Source organism: Pelophylax lessonae (assembly GCF_965119305.1).
Source record: "Pelophylax lessonae genome assembly, chromosome: 3".
NCBI classification, from domain to species: domain Eukaryota; kingdom Metazoa; phylum Chordata; class Amphibia; order Anura; family Ranidae; genus Pelophylax; species Pelophylax lessonae.
This window is the reverse complement of record NC_138770.1, coordinates 208,848,830-208,869,134: the sequence shown is the minus strand read 5'-3', so window position 1 is coordinate 208,869,134 and position 20,305 is coordinate 208,848,830.

Genomic DNA, 20,305 nt, shown 5'->3' with positions numbered 1-20,305 from the left:
GACACATGCATACTCCTACATTGTTTAAAGTAGTACTATATAAAAAACTTGAATAGAGTAAGGGAGGGTTATAACTTTGCAATCTTTATCCCATTAGGGAGATTTACCTTCACTTTGTGTACTACACCTAAAACAGAAAGTGAGGGACAATCCCTGCAAATTAAAGCGGAGTTCCACCCTGGATTTTTTTTTTTTAATACCCCCGGGACAGTCAGGGCTAGTACATTCCACAATGGCTAGCCTCTGATCTGTCCCGGGTTGCACTTACCTGTTAGGACAAATACTTACCTTGAAAACGTCTTGTCCAGCGCTGCCATCTCAGATGTGGGCAGCTTGAAGCCAGCGAGATCCCCTTCGGCGTCTTCTTCCGCCTTCTTTGGTCCCACGATGCTCTGCGCCGGCCCCAACGTCACTTCCGGGTCTCGCGCGTCATCCCTCTACAGCTTCTGGGCATGCCCAGAAGCTGTTTAGAAGGGGTTGACGCGTGCGACCCGGAACTGACGTCGAGGCCGGTGCAGGCGCAATGATTCCTGGGAGCGATGACGTTCAGCTCCCAGGAATCATTGCAGAGCCAGGAAGTGACGACGGGCCGCGGCCGAGGAAGGAGGAAGAAGGAAGTAAGGTAAGTATTTTTTCTTCGCTACGAGGTAAGTAAAAAAAAAAAAAATATGTGATTATCCATTTCTTTTTCAGGTGACCCGGAGCGAGAAGATGGAGGTAAGTATTAAATTAGGGTGGAACTCCACTTTAAGTAAATCTAAAGGCGTTTCCTTTTACTTTCACTTTTAACGATAATTGTAAACAGGACAAATAGAGAGGGTGAATCTCCCTGACGGGGATAGAGTCAGCAATTAAAACTGATAGGTGTTTATAATCCATCTCCACTCTATCCAAAATTTAAAAAAAAGAAAGCTGTGCTGTATTCTACATACTCCTCACCAATGTACACTGAAACTGTGCAGTGCATTAAATAAACCCAAGCGATGCATCCCGCAAACTGTGCTTTACGTTATATAGTTCTGACTGCAGAACTTTGTAAGCACTGATGTACATTACATAGTTCTGACTGCAACACTTTGTAAGCTGTGATGTACATTTCTTTGTTCTAACAATTGTACATTGTAAGCTGTGAAGGACATTTCATAGTTCTACATGTTACACTTTGTCAGCTGTGATAAACATAACATATTCCTGACCAAAGTATTAATTGCCTACACAATTGCAGTGATGGATTTCTGCAAAGCAAAGGCCTAAGGTGGCAGAGTTAGCACAGACAGCATGGAGCTGCCCTCACATCATCCCACTATTTGTCTAACAAATTCCTGTAAATAATGTAACTAAATAAACTGCCACTCTTGGGGCAATTCAAATAGGTCCTCATTGTCTCTGCAAAGTCTATTACTTTTTGTAATATGTACCTCTAGACTCCAGTTTAGCCACTCTGGTTCTATATACAGTACCTAGAACCAAGATGGCAGAGTATATAGACTGCTGTTTTGCTCCTCTACCTGTCACTTTTAAATATGTTACCATGTAGTGGACAAACAGCCTCTTGCAACAATTCCACACTCCAGTGTGGCTATGATGGCTAATATAATTGGTGTGATACTAATGGTTAACCAGTTGATTAGAAGTCGGAAGTGGCAATAGAAGACAGTTGGCCTAGGCCTAGGGGGGGCAGGAAGTATATAAACATGGCCTTGTCACTAAGTAGTCCCTAATATGCTGCCCCTATGTTCTGTATGCTATATGCACAAAAGTATGTGTAATGAAAAAGTTTAATTTTTACATTTTGTAGGTGGTGAATAGAACAACTACGGTAAGGGTCTACTCTCCCCTTCCTCTCCCATTCACGAGAAGCCTTTATTCTTTTCACAAAATAATAGGCTATCTGTGAATGGATGTGGGAAGATCTAGATGTTTACTTACCCCTTCCTCCACCTTGCCCTTCATCCATTTACAGAACATCTTGTATTCTGTGAGCAGAATACAGGGATTTTTTTAAATGGACAAGGGTAGAGGAAGGGGAGGGCAAACAACAAGGTCCTTTACAATATGAGAGATGGAACTCTTAGACGAAGTGCCAGAAGAAAAACTGTGCTTAGTATTTGACATTAAAGATAGGATAGCCAAATTTAGAAGTACAGTAGGTTCTATGATTTGTAGTGCCCCCCCCCCCAAATTTTTTTCTGGAGTTCAGTTTTAAGCAAGATTATTATACAGTGTTGGTGCTACATCTTTATTGTTTAGGGGTTACTACATAGTGTATCAAATATACCTATAACACAAGATATGATGACATACAACATATAATGCTTCAAATATTAAAGTACTGTGCAGGGTAAATAAACAACTATACTGAAACAGGTGAGTGGCATATATAGAAGTCCTCTTTTCAAATACTGGCAATATACTTATTAGTGCAATTGTGACTAAGATACTAAAGTACCACATTGGCGGATCGATCCCCCGCTGAGCAAAACGGAGTCTGCCAGGCGGAAAGCCAGTGTAAAAGGACCTTAAAGCGGAGTTCCGGGCACAAAAAATATTTTTTTTTTTGTGCCCCTCCGCTAGGTATGCCTCACCTGAAAAGGAATTGGATAGTTATTTTTTTTTTTTTTGTTTACTCACCTTTTTATTGAAGATCGTAAATACTCACCTATGACAGCTTCCTCCTCCAGCGCCGAGGCTCACCCCGTCACTTCCTGCCTCGCGATGATTCCTGGGAGCTAAACGTCATAGCTCCCAGGAATCAATGCGCCGCACCGGCCCCGCTCGTCATTTCCGGGCGACGCCGCATTCCCCTGCTAAACAGCTTCTGGGCATGCCCAGAAGCTGTTTAGGAATGCGGCGCCGCACCGGAAGTGACGAGAGGGGCCGGTGCAGTGCATTCTGGGACACGAAGACGTGGAAGAAGACAGAGAAGAGGACCGTGCCGGCTTCAGCTGCCCACAACCGAGATGGAAACGCTGTGGAAGAAAATTTCTAAGTAAGTATTTCTTCTAAAAGGTAAGTGCGAACCGGGACAGATCAGAGGCTAGCCATTGTGGAATGTGCTAGCCCTGAATGTCCCGGGGGTATGTTCAGAAAAAAATCGTTTCTCTGCCCGGAACTCCGCTTTAAGTCTTTTCACAATATTGGCGAGGTTGAGATACCCAGTGGCTATCACTGGTCACTTTATACATAATAAACCTTGCAGGAGAAACAAATGAATAATAATATAATATGATTCTTTTCTTTTTTCAAGCTTTTTCCTCTTTATTTTCTTCTCATTACCAATCGACCTGACAGTAGCACACTTTCTGTCCCTTTGTGGCTATTTATTTTATTTAGTTATTACAGAGTGTTCTCTAGCTACACTCATTCCTCCACTGTATCTATGGGGCCAGCTATGGTTGTCACAGAGGCTTGGCTTCAATCATGTCTGCCTTTCTTCATGCCCCTATCAATGGTGGATTTTAGGGGAGTGGTGGTTTACAAAAAAAGGAAAATACTGTATTTGTTTCTAGTTCAGTTCAAAGGCAGTGACAAAGACGCAGCTTTTGTAAAAAGATCAACAAGTATTTCCTGTACCTGTTGAAACTGTTCTTAGCTTGAAATATTTAAAGTGAAAGTAAACAAAAAATACAAGCAGGCTGGCTCTTTATTGCAAAGAGACATGCTATGTCTTTTCAGCAATGAAACAAACTTACCCACCTCTTTAGAATAGGAAGAGTGCACAGCTTTGTTTACATTTTCGGCACACCTTGGTGCTGGAATTAATGTACTCCTGAGTTAATGCACAAGGGTTACATTCTAACCCTTCTGGCCAATCAGGATGGAAGACAACTCTGCCTAGTTTAAGAGCTCATGGACGTTGCATTGCTGGAGCAGAGGTATTTGCGGACAGTTTTGAACGAATGCAGCCACCAAGTACTGTTATGCTGTAATATATTACATTTTTGTTTTTGGGTTTAGATATGCTTTAATTTTTGGGTACTTTATTGTTAAAATAGACCGATAGCCATCACAGACTTGTGGTCTAGGGTAGCACACAGTTAGCCATACATCATGTTTCTGTCTGGGTCAATACACCTTGGGCCAAACTGCTAGTAGACATAGGGCCTATGCACACTGCAGCTCAAAGAAGCGGCACCTACAGGCTTTTGAGCTTTCGTGAGCTCCCATTTTTTCTGCCTGGAAACTCCCCTCCTTGTTAGCCAATGTGTCCATGCACACTATGGCTTTTTCATGAGTTTACAGGCATATGCTCTTACAGGCAGAACAACCCCCCCACCAAACTCGTGTTTTTGAAAAGGAGCTTTCGAACAGAAAAGATGCCTAAGTTCCCTAAAAAATGTGCGAAAAAGCACGAAAGAGCATGAAAAAGCATTAAGATACTCAAAGAAGCTTGAAAAGACACAAAGAAACAAAAATTGGAAAAGTTAGCTAAGAGGAGGGTTGATAAAAAAAAAAAAAAAAACGCTTATGCTCATAAAAATGAATATTAAAAAAGCAAGAAAAAGCTTAACCACTTAAGCCCCAGAAGATTTTACCCACTTCCTGACTAGGTCCTATTTTGCGATTAGGCACTTTGTGATTTTAACAGACAATTAGACGATCGTGCGACGCTGTATCTAAACGAATTTGACGTCCTTTTTTCACACAAACAGAGCTTTCTTTTGGTGGTATTTGATCACCTGTGCGATTTTTTGATCATGCGCTATAAACAAAAAAAGAGCGACAATTTTGCAAAAATAACAATATTTTTCACATTTTTTTATATGAAATTCCCCCCAAAAAAATGTAAAAATCAAAATTTTTTAACATTTTTGGCCAATTTGTTTTCTGCTACATATGTTTGGTAAAAAAAAATCACAATAAGCGTATTTTGATTGGTTTGTGCAAAATTTATTGCGTTTATTAACTAAGGGAAAGATTTTTGTCATTTTTGTTGTTTTTTTTTTTTTTAACGAGTAATGGCGGCGATCTGCAATTTTTTTTGCGGGACTGTGACATTGCGGAGGACAGATCCCTACTGCCGAAGTCGTGACGGGAAAGCGTAAGACGCCACGCGTATAGGGGGCGGAGACTCGGACGGATGAGCGGCGACCCATCAGCACGGCTCCCTCCAGCTATTGTACTGTTTGGCGTTTATGGTCCGCACAAGCCTATTGTGCTGATTCATGTGAGTGTATCTCCACTTTTGTATGTGATTTTAATAAAAGGATAATAGCAGTGTACACTTAGATGCTTTATTATCTCTACCCACATACTATATCCATGGAATTATGAGAGATCGATCCAGGAAGTGGCATCCCTTAGACTGGGCTTATCCTTATTGAGGATTCATTGCTGGTTTAATGCTTCAGTGAGGTGAGAGGCCATCTTGTGGCTAAACGGTGGTGGTGTCACTTGCACTTTATATATGGAAACATCTATCAAGCACCTTGATTGAGTTTTTGCTCACGGTTTTATCCATGTTTAGTGGACTTTTCATGCACTTTACTTTTGAATGCACTTTATAGACATTATATATTGCACCTTAAGAGGAATATTTATTTATTTATATATTGCACTTTAAGAGGAATATTTATTTTTATGATACACATTGTCACTTTATTTGATTCTATATAGCGCTGTATATATATTGTTTACAGATCGGACCCTTGATTGACATTTTTGACACTTTTGGGGGTACCAGTGACACTACTACAGTAATCAGTGCTATACATATGCACTGTTACTGTAAAAATGACACTGGCAGGGAAGGGGTTAACTTTATTGGGGAAGGAGGGGTTAAGTGTGTCCCTAGGGGCGTGTTTCTAACTGTGCAGGGATGTGGCTTTACATGTAACAGCGCAGATTAACGGTCCTACATAGCAGGACCTTATGATCTGTGCTGTTACACAGGGAAGAATGACAGGCGGCTTTGTTTACATTAGCCGCCTGACTTTCTCCCTTCACAGCGGACGATCGCGAGTGACCGGCGGACATCGGGTCCGCCGGTCACATGCACGGAGGTGTCCGTGAATGAGCCGGGGCGGGAGCGCGCCTCCGGGGGCGCGCGCTCGCCCCCTATTGGCTTACAGGCTAGTGACGTACCCATATGTCACTTTACCTGACCGGGGCTGACCGCCACAGTATATGTACTTGCGGCGGTCGGCAACCGGTTAAAGAACTCAAAAACACACCTAAAATAGGGAAAATTAAAAAAATGCTTATGCTTAAAAAACTCAAAGAAACTTAAAGGAGCCTAAAGAAGCTCAAAGAAGCTCAAGAAAAATGTGCAAAAGAGCCCAAAAAAGTATAAGCTTTTTCAAGCTGAAATAAAGGCTCAAATGCCTGTAAAAGCATTTTTTTTGAGCTGCAGTGTGCATGAGCCCTTAGGTGTTCCACTCTTGAGCACTGGGGCAGAGTGGGCCCTTTCTCACTCTTTCTGCCCCTAATTTTAGTGGTTATGATGTGGGTAGGAGCAAGGAAGCAGAAGACAAATTGCCTAGGGGAAAGGGAGTATAAATCTGGCTCTCCTTCCCATTATAAATCAAATACCCTCATGCCTATATAATAAGCCTGAAAATGAAAGCAAGAGAGTTTTGGGCTTTATAACAAATGACAGATAATTTGAATCAATACAGGGGTTATGCACTGTAAACTTCCTTCCAACCCATGTTTGTCCTTGGAATATATATGAAATCAGATTCACCTTGGTTTGATTCAAAGCCTTTAGTTAGGTTGTGGAGATCAGAAGCGATTGTCAGTTGCACTGTAAAGCATATTTCAAAATCGTTCATTTAACAAAGCTCTACATTCTAAAATCAATAAGCTTGTCCATTGCTGTGAAGACTCATCGTCCCCGAATTAAAGCTGAGTTGTGTGGTCACACTGACCTTGCTTGGGCATCTGGTCATCAAAAACATGGTGCTTTTGAATTATGTAAACAAATGTTACATTGACCTTCTGGTTAGATATAGAGACTCAAGTCACAGACTACCCTTCTCTGACCTGAAAGGTCCTTGCATTTCCAGAAATTCTTTGGTTATCATCTAGTTCATGTCTCCCAATGGGCATTTAAATAAATTACCCATTACTAAACTGTAGTCCGTGAAAGAATATACAAGAATTCTGATTTCTTTGCAGCATCATAAACAATCTTATCTACCAAGTTAAGTGACCCAGGGGCCTGAGGTTTCCACAGAGCTGAACATAGTAAAACGATTGGGTTATACTCCAGGGACGTCTATTAGCCACGCTGGACAAGAACTTACTTTTTCTTCTATGTGACATGTATTACATGTGCAAAAAAAAAAATGCATTTTAATACATTAAAATAAACATTTGCAGCTGGCATATGCAAATAAAAAAATAAGTAAAAATAAATTATAATTGTTGAGTAAAAAGACCTCTACATGTTCTATCTTAATAGTTCCTACCATCTGTTAGCAGTGTTATGATTGTTATATGTATTAATGAATTTGATGGTCATACTTTGTTCTACTAAATTAGCCATGTCATAGTATTTTGATGTCATTTTCTATTAAGAATGTAATATGTCATTAAAAAGCGATATACGTTTTACTGGTTTCTTGAAACAAAAGACTTTTGTGAGATTGGTAATTAACCATGGCGATAATGTTATTGCCCAGAGTGGACAGTGTTGAGTTTTGTATCCACTGATTGATGTGAAAACTTGCAAATTAAAAGGTTTTTTTTTTTTTAAAACCTTTAGCTCTATGAGGAAATATGCTGCTTTATACTGTGTTGTATATACTGATGATGAATTGAAGGAGGTCTGAAACTATTACAAATCTTATCCTCTTCTTGGTAACACCTGAATGTTATACAAGTACAAGAGAAAGCCTTTGTCGGGAGTCACTCTGTCAATAGACTGGCAGGAAGAATAATACTCCACATGTCATCAGGTTCCTCAACATCACACAGGATACCCTGTGGGTGCACTATGGGGAAAAAGGAAAAGAATTTAGTAGATTTGCTTTTGTGCTGGAGCGCATAGTGGCACAACTATATAATCTCTGCTACAAAAACTTCAGCCAAAACAAATTTCCAACAAAAAAAAGTAGAAGCATAACAATAATATTATTAAGTGTACCGTTAGTGATGATAAAAAGTACACCATTAATAATGTTTAAATCATTTATAAGCAGTTTAAAGTCATTAAAGTGATACAAAAGTCTTGTTTTTTTATTGTTAAAAATAACAAACATGTTTTACTTACCTGCTGTGTGCAGAGGTTTTGCACCGAGCAGCCAAGATCCTCTTTTCTGTTCCCTCTTCAGCACCCCTGGCCCCTACCTCCTGTTGAGTGCCCCCACAGCAAGCAGCTTGTTATGGGGGCACCCGAGCCGAGCTGCAGCTCTCTGTGTCTATTCAGACACGGAGCCATGGCCCGGCCCTGCTCCCTCTCTCTCCTCATTGGCTCACTGACTTGGATTGACAGCAGCGGGAGCCAATGGCGCTTTGTTGCTGTCTCAGCCAATGAGGAGGGGAGTCTCAGACAGCCGAGTCTTTTGTACGATATAGCTGGATCGAGATGGGCTTAGGTAAGTATTAAAGGGGCTGAGGGGGGCTGCTGCACACAGAAGGCTTTTTATCTTAATGCATAAAATACATTAAGATAATAAACCGTCTGCCTTCACAACCACTTTAAAGTAACACCAAACCAAAATTATGTATTCTATTGCTCTCTGCCCCCTCCAAATTCCTGCTGTGATCTGACTTTCTTTTAGAGGGTGGCTACGTTCCTTCTCCATGGTCTCACTGTATGTAGGAACGCAGCCTTCCTCTCTTGTTTACTTCTAAAATGGACTATTGACTATGGACTATGGGATTTGTAGTTTTCATAGAGCAGTACACATGACTGCAACTAACGTGCACTGCTCATTCTAAACAAAGGAAGTGAGCAGGAAAAGTAGAGGTTCAAGAGCTCAAAAAAGGTCATTATACACAGTAGAGACAAAAACACAGTTAGAAACAGTTTAATGAAAAATAGACAATGGATCATTAAAGAAGTTGTAAAGCTTATCTTTTTTGTTCTCCTAAAATAATTTACATGTTATACTTACTTGCTCTGTGCAAAGGTTTTGCACAGAGCCGTCCAAAACCTCCTATTCTGGGGTCCCCCACTGGCGCTCTAGGCTCCTCCTCTTCTGCGTGAGCCACCTCAGCAAACTGCTTGCTATGGGGGACGCATGTGTGGGCTCATAGTGAAAAAGGAATAATAACTGCGCTAAAGGTGAAGAAAAAATATGTGAAGCAGCAACTTCAAGTATGACCACACCCTCAAATCAATATGTATAAAATAAGTCGCGCCAAATGATATAGAACAAATAAATGTCCAAAGAACATAAAGTCCCAATGTGTAAACGTGAATAAGTTGAAAAATGATGTAAATCTTGATCAGCGCACTAGCAATCCAGAGTCCCTTAGGTAATGTGCTTACCAGATAAGCAATTAAAAATTGCGGGATTCACATGCAGGGCTGACTTGATTGTGAGAAATCCTGTGTTGGACACTCAAATTATAGTGTCATGAATCATGAAAAAAAAGAAAAAAACTCCATAGCATAATACCATAACAATAAGTGTTAAATGATATTCTTTAACCACTTAAGCCCCGGAAGATTTTACCCCCATTCCGACCAGGGGGTATTTTGCGATTCGGCACTGCGTGACTTTAACGGACAATTGCGCGGTCGTGCAACGCTGTACCTAAACGAATTTGGCGTCCTTTTTTTCCCACAAACAGAGCTTTCTTTTGGTGGTATTTGATCACCTGTGCGATTTTTTGATCACGCGCTATAAACAAAAAAAGAGCGTCAATTTTGCAAAAATAGCAATATTTTTCACATTTTTTTATATGAAATTCCCCCCCAAAAAAATGTAAAAATCAAAATTTTTTAACATTTTCGGCCAATTTGTTTTATGCTACCTATGTTTGGTAAAAAAAAATCGCAAAAAGCGTATTTTGATTGGTTTGCGCAAAAGCTATCGCGTTTACTAACAAAGGGAAAGATTTTTGTCATTTTTGTTGTTTTTTTTTTAACGCGTAATGGCGGCGATCTGCAATTTTTTTTGCGGTACTGCGACATTGCGGCGGACAGATCGGACCCTTGACTGACATTTTTGACACTTTTGGGGTTACCAGTGACATTTCTACAGTAATCAGTGCTATATATATGCACTGTTACTGTAAAAATACACTGGTAGTGAAGGGGTCAACTTTATTTGGGAGGGAGGGGCTGTGTGTGTCCCTAGGGGCGTGCTTTCTACTGTGATTGGCTGTGGCTTGAGCTGTAAGGACGCTGATCAACGGATCTACATAGTAGATCCATGTGATCAGTGTCTTTACAGCGAGGAGAATGACAGGTGGCTTGTTTACACAAGCTGCCTGACATTCTCCCTCTCCCCCGCCGATCGCCGAGTGGCCGGCGGACATCGGGTCCGCTGGTCACACGCGCGGCGGTCGGCAAGTGGTTAAAAAGTTCCACCACATGGAAGTGTGAGTATTCGTCACCAGTTGTGAAACTGCTTACCAGAAAAAATATTAAGGACATAAATGACAATCCCAGTGTTGGAGAAGGAAGGAGAACCACCACCGATAAAATAACCTCTTACCAGATTGAGGAATAAAAGCGGCAGAAAATAAGAAGGATCCTGAGTACACCAGAACGCCAACAATGACACTCAATGACACTCTGAGCCCCTTACCAGACCAAGATATCAAAATAGCTCGGGATGAAATCTTGCCCAATGCGCTCCCCCAGCATATGGCACCAACCGCAGACAGTCTCAGGAACCAGGGTCAGGTGAAGGGTGATCTCAGCAGATTAAACCAGACCAATCCCGACAAAAGGAAAACGCCGATAGTGTAAAATCGTAATGACTAATTTAATGTTAAAAGAAAAGACAAATTATGTTCTTTGGACATTTATTTGTTCTATATCATTTAGCGCGACTTATTTTATGCATGTGTGGGCTCGCTTCTGAGCTGGGATGTTTTTCTCATAGACACAAACAGCATGGGTTGGCCCCATTCCCCGTTCCCTCCTTACAGACTTTGACTGACAGCAGAAGTTGCCAAATCGCTCCCCCTGCTGCTGAGTCGCAGCAGAGGCTTTGGCTACTGGATCAAGGTATATATGTCTCTGTAGAGGGGTAGGATGGGCTAGTTTATATCAGAGAAGGGGGAAAACTACAGGCTGTTAGAATACAATATTCTTGTATTTTTGTTCAACAACTACATCAGCCAGTAGATGGCAGTGTTTATACATGTGTAGCTGCTCTATGGTTAAACTCTATGTTTTTTTCTCCATCTTCCTGTTTCCTGTCTGAAAGTAAGCAACAAAGCCCATGTGGACTGTGAAACTGTCTGTTTAGAAGGGCTATATACAGAATTTATAACCCAGTCATAGCCAACTACAGCTAAAAAGTGGAAGATACAGCATCAGGATGAAGACTGCAACAGAATAAAAGAAGATGGCCAGTAATACAGCTACAAAAAAACTTTAATTTGCAAATCTGACAAACCAGAACTACCAGCCTTGTAAATTCAAGATCAAAATGCTGCTAATAAGAGAAGGTACGTGGAAATGTATAATTGAAGTCAGGCCAGAACACCCTTCAGATGATTGGCTAAAGAAAGACCAGAAAGCTGAGAGCACAATCTCTCTCAGCAAAGAAGATGATCTATACATACATATATGTAAGTGTAAAACTGCTAAAGAAATGTGGAAAGGATTACAAAAGATGCATGAAAGAGCTGATCTCAGCAATAAACTGTATTTGATTAGAAAGCTATACCAAACCAAGCTGATGAAATGCCAGGATATGCAGGATTACATTAGGCACACCTTGGAAATAGTTAAACGTCTGAGTGATATAGGAGAAGAAATAAAAGGTTTTCATGTCACAACACAATTACTCAATAAACAGGCAAAAAAATTTGGGGGAGCATACCCATGTATTTCCAAAGCTGCTGCAGCTATGAACCAAAAGACATGTATATTAAAAAAGAATAGCGCGCAAATGCAAAAGAAATTACTACCAAATCTGAAGAGAGTCCATAAATAAAAATGGGGGTTTGGTCCCACCATATGGCCATATCGTGCTCAAGCCCACTACTGCGTCAAAGTACCCCATTATCAGTGGGTCCTACACTATCCATGAAAAAGAGATGAATCCAGCCTTTCTAACCCTTGGAGATAACACTCCTTGCTGGGGAAGATGTGCAAATGCACTACAGGGGACTCCTCCTATATCCACTTGATGGTGGACACTGATTGAGTACAGGTGTGTGTGGGGGGTGGGGAGGGCTGCTCAACCTCGATAGTCTGGTCAGACCGAATACATAATAAACAGGCAAAAAATTTGGGGGAGCATACCCATGTATTTCCAAAGCTGCTGCAGCTATGAACCAAAAGACATGTATATTAAAAAAGAATAGCGCGCAAATGCAAAAGAAATTACTACCAAATCTGAAGAGAGTCCATAAATAAAAATGGGGGTTTGGTCCCACCATATGGCCATATCGTGCTCAAGCCCACTACTGCGTCAAAATACCCCATTATCAGTGGGTCCTACACTATCCATGAAAAAGAGATGAATCCAGCCTTTCTAACCCTTGGAGATAACACTCCTTGCTGGGGAAGATGTGCAAATGCACTACAGGGGACTCCTCCTATATCCACTTGATGGTGGACACTGATTGAGTACAGGTGTGTGTGGGGGGTGGGGAGGGCTGCTCAACCTCGATAGTCTAGGAGGAGTCCCCTGTAGTGCATTTGCACATCTTCCCCAGCAAGGAGTGTTATCTCCAAGGGTTAGAAAGGCTGGATTCATCTCTTTTTCATGGATAGTGTAGGACCCACTGATAATGGGGTACTTTGACGCAGTAGTGGGCTTGAGCACGATATGGCCATATGGTGGGACCAAACCCCCATTTTTATTTATGGACTCTCTTCAGATTTGGTAGTAATTTCTTTTGCATTTGCGCGCTATTCTTTTTTAATATACATGTCTTTTGGTTCATAGCTGCAGCAGCTTTGGAAATACATGGGTATGCTCCCCCAAATTTTTTGCCTGTTTATTATGTATTCGGTCTGACCAGACTATCGAGGTTGAGCAGCCCTCCCCACCCCCCACACACACCTGTACTCAATCAGTGTCCACCATCAAGTGGATATAGGAGGAGTCCCCTGTAGTGCATTTGCACATCTTCCCCAGCAAGGAGTGTTATCTCCAAGGGTTAGAAAGGCTGGATTCATCTCTTTTTCATGGATAATGTAGGACCCACTGATAATGGGGTACTTTGACGCAGTAGTGGGCTTGAGCACGATATGGCCATATGGTGGGACCAAACCCCCATTTTTATTTATGGACTCTCTTCAGATTTGGTAGTAATTTCTTTTGCATTTGCGCGCTATTCTTTTTTAATATACATGTCTTTTGGTTCATAGCTGCAGCAGCTTTGGAAATACATGGGTATGCTCCCCCAAATTTTTTGCCTGTTTATTATGTATTCGGTCTGACCAGACTATCGAGGTTGAGCAGCCCTCCCCACCCCCCACACACACCTGTACTCAATCAGTGTCCACCATCAAGTGGATATAGGAGGAGTCCCCTGTAGTGCATTTGCACATCTTCCCCAGCAAGGAGTGTTATCTCCAAGGGTTAGAAAGGCTGGATTCATCTCTTTTTCATGGATAGTGTAGGACCCACTGATAATGGGGTACTTTGACGCAGTAGTGGGCTTGAGCACGATATGGCCATATGGTGGGACCAAACCCCCATTTTTATTTATGGACTCTCTTCAGATTTGGTAGTAATTTCTTTTGCATTTGCGCGCTATTCTTTTTTAATATTAAAACACAATTACTCGCTGACTTACCAGAAAGTTATTAAATGCTTGTCACAGCACTTGATGCATGTCCAGATGATGAACTGACATTGGAATATGTTAAGGGTGAGTTCATGCTGGGTACTGCACTGGTATTCTTATGAGTACTACATGTTTGTCTGCAGTGGTGAAACATGGGACTTGTAGTTCATTTATTCAATGATCTCTGCATGGATGGAGTTGCACAGTCGAGCAAATTTTAAAAGTAACAGTGGCTGCGGGGGGGGGGGGGGGGAGGGGGGGAGAAGAAATCCCTACATGCTGTAAAGGGAGAAGGCTTTCTTTGCAACATGTTACATGTTTTACCCTAAATACTAGTGTAACATGTTGCTAAGGCTGGGGTTAGCTTTTAACCAACCCCCGATTGCCGTATAGTAAAATGACAGCGGGCGGGATCCCCTCTCGTTCTGGGACAACGTCATATGAGGTCGCCCCAGTGTCACCACTCTCAAGCACCTGCAGAGGAGCACTGAGCCATCCGAGGATCAGTGCTGCCCATCAGTGTCCCCCAGCAGTTCCGCCTATCTGTGCTGCCTATCAGTGCCCATAAGTGCCGCCTATCAGTGCTCATCAGTGCTGCATATCAGTGCTGTTTATTAGTGCCTCCTAATCAGTGCCCTTCAGTGCCGCCTCATCAGTGCCCATAAGTGCCACCCCATCAGTGCCCATCAGTGCAGCCTATCAGTGCCCATTAGTGCAGCCTCATCAGCGCACATCTTGAAGGAGAAAAATTACTTATTTACAAAATTTACTGACAGAAACTAAGAAAAACATTTTTTTTCCAAATTTTTTGGTATTATATTGTTTTTTTTTTTAGCAAAAAATAAAAACCCAATGGTGATTAAATACCACCCAAAAAAAGCTCTACTTGTGTAAGAAAAATGATAAAAATGTCATTTGGGTACAGTGTTGCATGACCACACAATTATCATTCAAAGTGTGATAGCGCTGAAAATTGGCCTAGGCAGGAAGGGGGCGAAAGTGCTTTGTATTGAAGAGGTTAAAGATAAACCGCAGGCAAACAGCTAAACGCACGGATATATTTTTAGGAGCTGTTTATGTGCATCCATTTCAGAGATTTACATAAGCCTGCAACACAGCACAGCCCTGTTTTTCAAGGCTTTAGGTAGGTGCCTAAAATATTGCACATATTATGTTTTGTACATGTTTTGTTTGTACTTTATTTGTGTATGTAATGTTTTTGCTATTTCTGGGCAGTGATACCGCCAGTCCCCCTGCTTTCCTATTTGAAACTGACCATGCTTGGCATTAGAACATATCCATTCTAGCGTGGTCAGTTTTCTGGCTGTGCTAAGAGCACAGCCTGCACGTCCTCCAATATTCACACTTGTGCTGACACACCCTCCCCCCTGCACAGCCATTCCCTGGGAAGATCAGTGTACTGCTGTTTGTATGTATATACACAAAGTTTTGCCTTTCATTTCTATTTTGACCTCTTCAATACCGGATACTTTCACCCCCCTTCCTGCCCAGACCAATTTTTAGCTTTTAGCGCAGTCACACTTCAAATGACAATGGGAAAAGAAAAGAGAGTTGGGACTTTAAATGAGGGGGGCCACTAGCCATGGGTACAATGAAACCTGGAAACATAGGTTCATTGACAACAAAAGGAATAATATAACTCCAAATGTATACAACAAAGGGAATAATATATAAAACCAATTGTTTATTCAAAAGTATACACATGAACATCAAATAACGTAGCAAAAAGCTGGTTACATGCAGGTCCCGATGATTGTAAATATATAAAATACAATAAACAACAATTGTAGTGCAGGCCAGTATATAAGTATATGTTTTGCATCCTAATAAGCCCAACGCGTATTGTAGGATACATCCCACTTCTTCAGGGGCAGGAGCAGTTAATTGTATCTATAAATGATAAATAACATTATTATGATGGTCAGCCAAATTAGTATATCTATTAAAGAGAATAATAAAGAGGGGGAAAAGAGAAGGGAAGAGCCCCCCCCCCCCCAAAATCTAAATGATTCCCTTCTCAAAATTACCTCTATTTTCTTTTCCCATTGAACCAGGGATGGAAGGACTTGGGCTATCCATGAACTTCATTTAAAGTCCCAAACCTCTCTCTGTTTACACTTCAAATTACAATTACTCAGCTATGCAACACTGTACCCAAATGAAATTTCGTATCAATTTTTGAAACAGAGCTTTCTTTTGGCTGTATTTATTTACCATTGAGTTTTTTTTTTTAATTTTATTTTTTAGCTATATAAACAAAAAAAACCAAAGATTTTGAAAGAAAAAAAACCCTCATTGTTCTTTGTTCTTTGTATCTGTTATAAAATGTTGAAAATAAATAATGTTTCTTCATAAATTTAGTCAACAGTGTATTCTGCTACATTTCTTTGGTAAAAAAAAAAACCCAAATCACTGTTTATTATTTAGTCTACAAACTAAATATATATTTGAAAATTAATCAGTCCCGATGTACTTACTGCCTATCTTATTTCTTGGCCCTAAAATGCCAGGACAGTACAAATATCCCCCAAATGATCCCCTTTTGGAAAGAAGTTAGTTCAAGGTATTTAGTAAGAGGCTGGGTGAATTTTTTTTTAAGTTGACATTTTTTGTCACTTTTTTTGGAAAATAAAGAAATTTAATAAAATTAGATTTTTGCTAATTTTTTACTTACTGTCACCAGAGCAGTAACAGTGTATGACTGGTGTAGTGGTGATCAGGGATACTGAATAGTAAGAGTATGTAAAAAACAAACAAATATATATATATATACACACTATATTGCCAAAAGTGTTGTGACGCCTTCCTTTACGCATAGGTGAACTTTAACCTCCTTGGCGGTCTGATTATGTCAGGATTTCTGTGCTAAAAGCGGTACATTGTTTTGCATGGAATCTGTTGTTTTGTATTTTAAAACTCACCTTCCCCTGCGATCCCCCTCTGTCCTCCCCCGCCGTCCTCCAGCCATCCTCCCGCTGTCCTCCCAGCCGATGCCGGCACCTGTCTTCTGGTTCCCTTCCCTGCGAGTGTTGCGACGCAGGGTGGTGGAACCGGCGGCAATTTCAAAAGTGTAAATACACTAAATGACATGATACAAAGCTGTGATCCTAACGGATTACACTGTATCATGCCATTTCACCACAGGATTTCACCTGGTGACTCTTCCAGTGCCCTGCCTGTGCTTTTCCACTTCTTTCTGTCTGGAAAATGGAGAACGACCATGGAATCCAAAAAGCGTTCTTTTTGCACAAAAGTGCTTTTAGACAATCTGAAAAACAGCGAAGCAGAGTTACTTGAAGAACTGAGCGATAGCAATTTGTGGGCAAATTCGTCATCAGGTACAGAAAGTGACGACGATTCTGATGTCTCTTTCTGGCACATAGCTCCGTTGGAAATTCTGAAGAATCATTTGATATACTTCCCAAATTCCACAAGCTATGTGCCAGAAAGAGACATTAGAATCATCGCTGTCGTCACTTTCCGTACCTGATGATGAATTTTCCTACGAATCGCTATCGCTCAGTTCTTCAAGTAACTCCGTTTCTCTGTCGCTGTTTTCCAGTTCGTCTAAAAGCACTTTTGCGCAAAAATAAAAAAAAACGCTTTTGGATGCCATGGTCGTTCTCTATTTTCCAGGCACAAAGTACTGGAAAAGCACAGGCAGGGCACTGGAAAAGTCACCAGGTGAAATCCTCTGGTGAAATGGCATGATCAGTGTAATCTGTTAGGATCACAGCTTTGTATCATGTCATTTAGTGTATTTACATTTTTTAATTTGCCGCCGGTTCCACCCCCCTGTGTCACAATGCTCGTAGGGAAGGGAACCGGCAGGCAAGTGCCGGCCTCTGCCGAGCACAGAGCGGGGAGAGTGTGAGGACGGCGGGGAATCGCAGGGAAGGTGAGTAACATTCTGAGGTAATCCCGAGTGTGGCTCGGGGTTACCACTTTTGGTACTGAAAGTTAACCCCGAGCCACACTCGGGAATACCGCCAGGGGGGTTAATGCCATTCCAGTCTTAGTCCCTATGGTTCAATATTGAGCTGGCCCACCCTTTGCAGCTTTAACAGCTTCTATTCTTCTGGGAAGGATGTCCACAAGGTTTAGGAGTGTGTTCAGGGGACTGTTTGACTATTCTTCCAGAAGCACATTTATAAGGTCAGGCACTGATGTTGGATGAGAAGGTCTGGCTCACAGTGCCAGTCAAACTCGCTCATCCATGTCTTTATGGACCTTGTTTTGTGCACTGGCCTAAATCATTTGGTGTAGGGGAGGATTATGATGTGGGGTTGTTTTTCAGGGGTTGGGCTTGTCCCCTTAGTTCCAGTGAAGGCGTCAGCATACCAAGACATTTTGGACAATTTCATGCTCCAAACTTTGTGGGAACAGCTTGGGAATGGCCCCTTCCTGTTTCAACATGACTGCACTCTAGTGCACAAAGCAAGGTCCAGAAAGACATGGATGCGCGAGTTTTGGGTGGAGGAACTTGACTGGACTGCATAATGGCCTGAAGTCAACCTAAAAGAACACCTTTGGGATGAATTAGAGTGGAGACTGTGAGCCAGGCCTTCTTGTCCAACATCAGTGCCTGACTTCACAAATGCGCTTCTGGAAGAATGGTCAAACATTCCCATAGACACACTCCTAACCCTTGTGCACAGCCTTCCCAGAAGAGTTGAAGCTGTTACAGCTGCAAAGGGTGGGCCAACTCCATATTGAACCCTACGGACTAAGACTGGGATGCCATTAAAATTCATGTGCGTGTAAATTCAGGCTTTCCAATACTTTTAAGAATATAGTGTATATACTGTACATACTGTATATATAACTATATAATTTTCTCAATATTTAAAAAAATATTTTTCTTTTATTTTCTTCATTTTTCTCTTTTTTTTTTTTTTACATAATGTGATCAGAGCAGTACATTGTTAACATAATGACACTGTACTACTATGTTATCCGCTTTCCTGGCAAAGTAAGAAGGTTCAGGCTTGCATAAGTTTGATGTCTTAAGAACACTAAATCTTCAGACGACATCCTCCTTCAGATCTCGAGAAAGACTGTTTTTTTCTACTAAGTGGCAGATGCAAGGAAGCCACCACAACAACCTTATCAACATGGTTTATAAAATGCATCCAAAGGGCATACAGGGCAATTGCACAGTATCCTCCATCAGTGGTGAGGGCTCAACCTAGGAGATCGATCTCAGTGTCATGGGCATTGCAACACTTTATTTTAAAAGAAAACATGTTCAAGCCACCGTTTCTTGTGTTAATAAAATAATATAGCATTACCCTGACAACTACGGAACAAATAGAGAAAAATCTCAGCCACCACACCATACAAGCCCAGCGTGTAATAAATGATAGCAGCCTCAACATTACTCCATCTAGGCCATGCCTCCAACATGTTTTACCCCACCCACAGGGCTTAGTCATGGAGGACTTGTATAGTGTGGTGGCTGAGATTTTTCTCTATTTGTTCTATGAATTACATGGAGCCAGGGCGGACTCCGAGTCTGACCTGCACCCTCAGTGGAACACACTGAATGGGGGATGCCGCAGCAGAAACCCTAAAGTTGGTTTAGGTTGACCCTGACAGCTAGTTTATTTATAAATAGCATGTTGCCATATAGGCACCAGGAAACCAGAAAACTGTCTTAGTACCTACCATTATTTTCCTTTCCTGGTGCCTAGCCATGGCAGCATACCTGCCAACCCTTGGTCGGAACCTCTCACACTTTGGTTTTCTTGTGGTCTTGTAGGTGGGGCTGAGGCAGAGGTCTATCACTTGTATGCTTCTATGGTTAATTATCGGGAAAGAAAAAACAATGGTTAGGGCCAGAAAGAAAATACTGTGGGGGGAGTTTTTGGATTGAAGGTGAATATTGCAGCATGGTTTTGTTCTTTTTCCTTTCAACTGGATATTCAATATTATCTTATTTTGGGCTGAATTTCTGCTTAAAACTTTTACATTTGCACATAAAGGTGCATGAAGCTGAACTCCTGTCTGGACACTGCACATATTCATCAACATGACAGCTACATAATAATACAGTTCTGTATATATAATGCTAATCTGGATGCTTCCAGAATCTGCAGATTTACATTACCTTATGCATTTTGTGATTTCCTGCTGGCTGTCCTTTCTTAGTGGCTGATTTCTTTTAGAAACATAAAATAAAGTATTTTTTCATTTCGATAGTTTTTATTACATTTCACATAAGGTAAACAGAAAATGAACAAGTGAGTATAAGGCCCCTTTCACACAGTGGAGTCCGTCGGTGGACTCAGTTTTTTTCAACGGGGGATAAATCCGCCGATCCCCCACGGAGCACGCGGATGGCAGCTGTGTCTCAGCGCTTTGTGCGGAGACAAAGCTGTCAGGTCCTGCTGTTCTCTATGGAGGAATC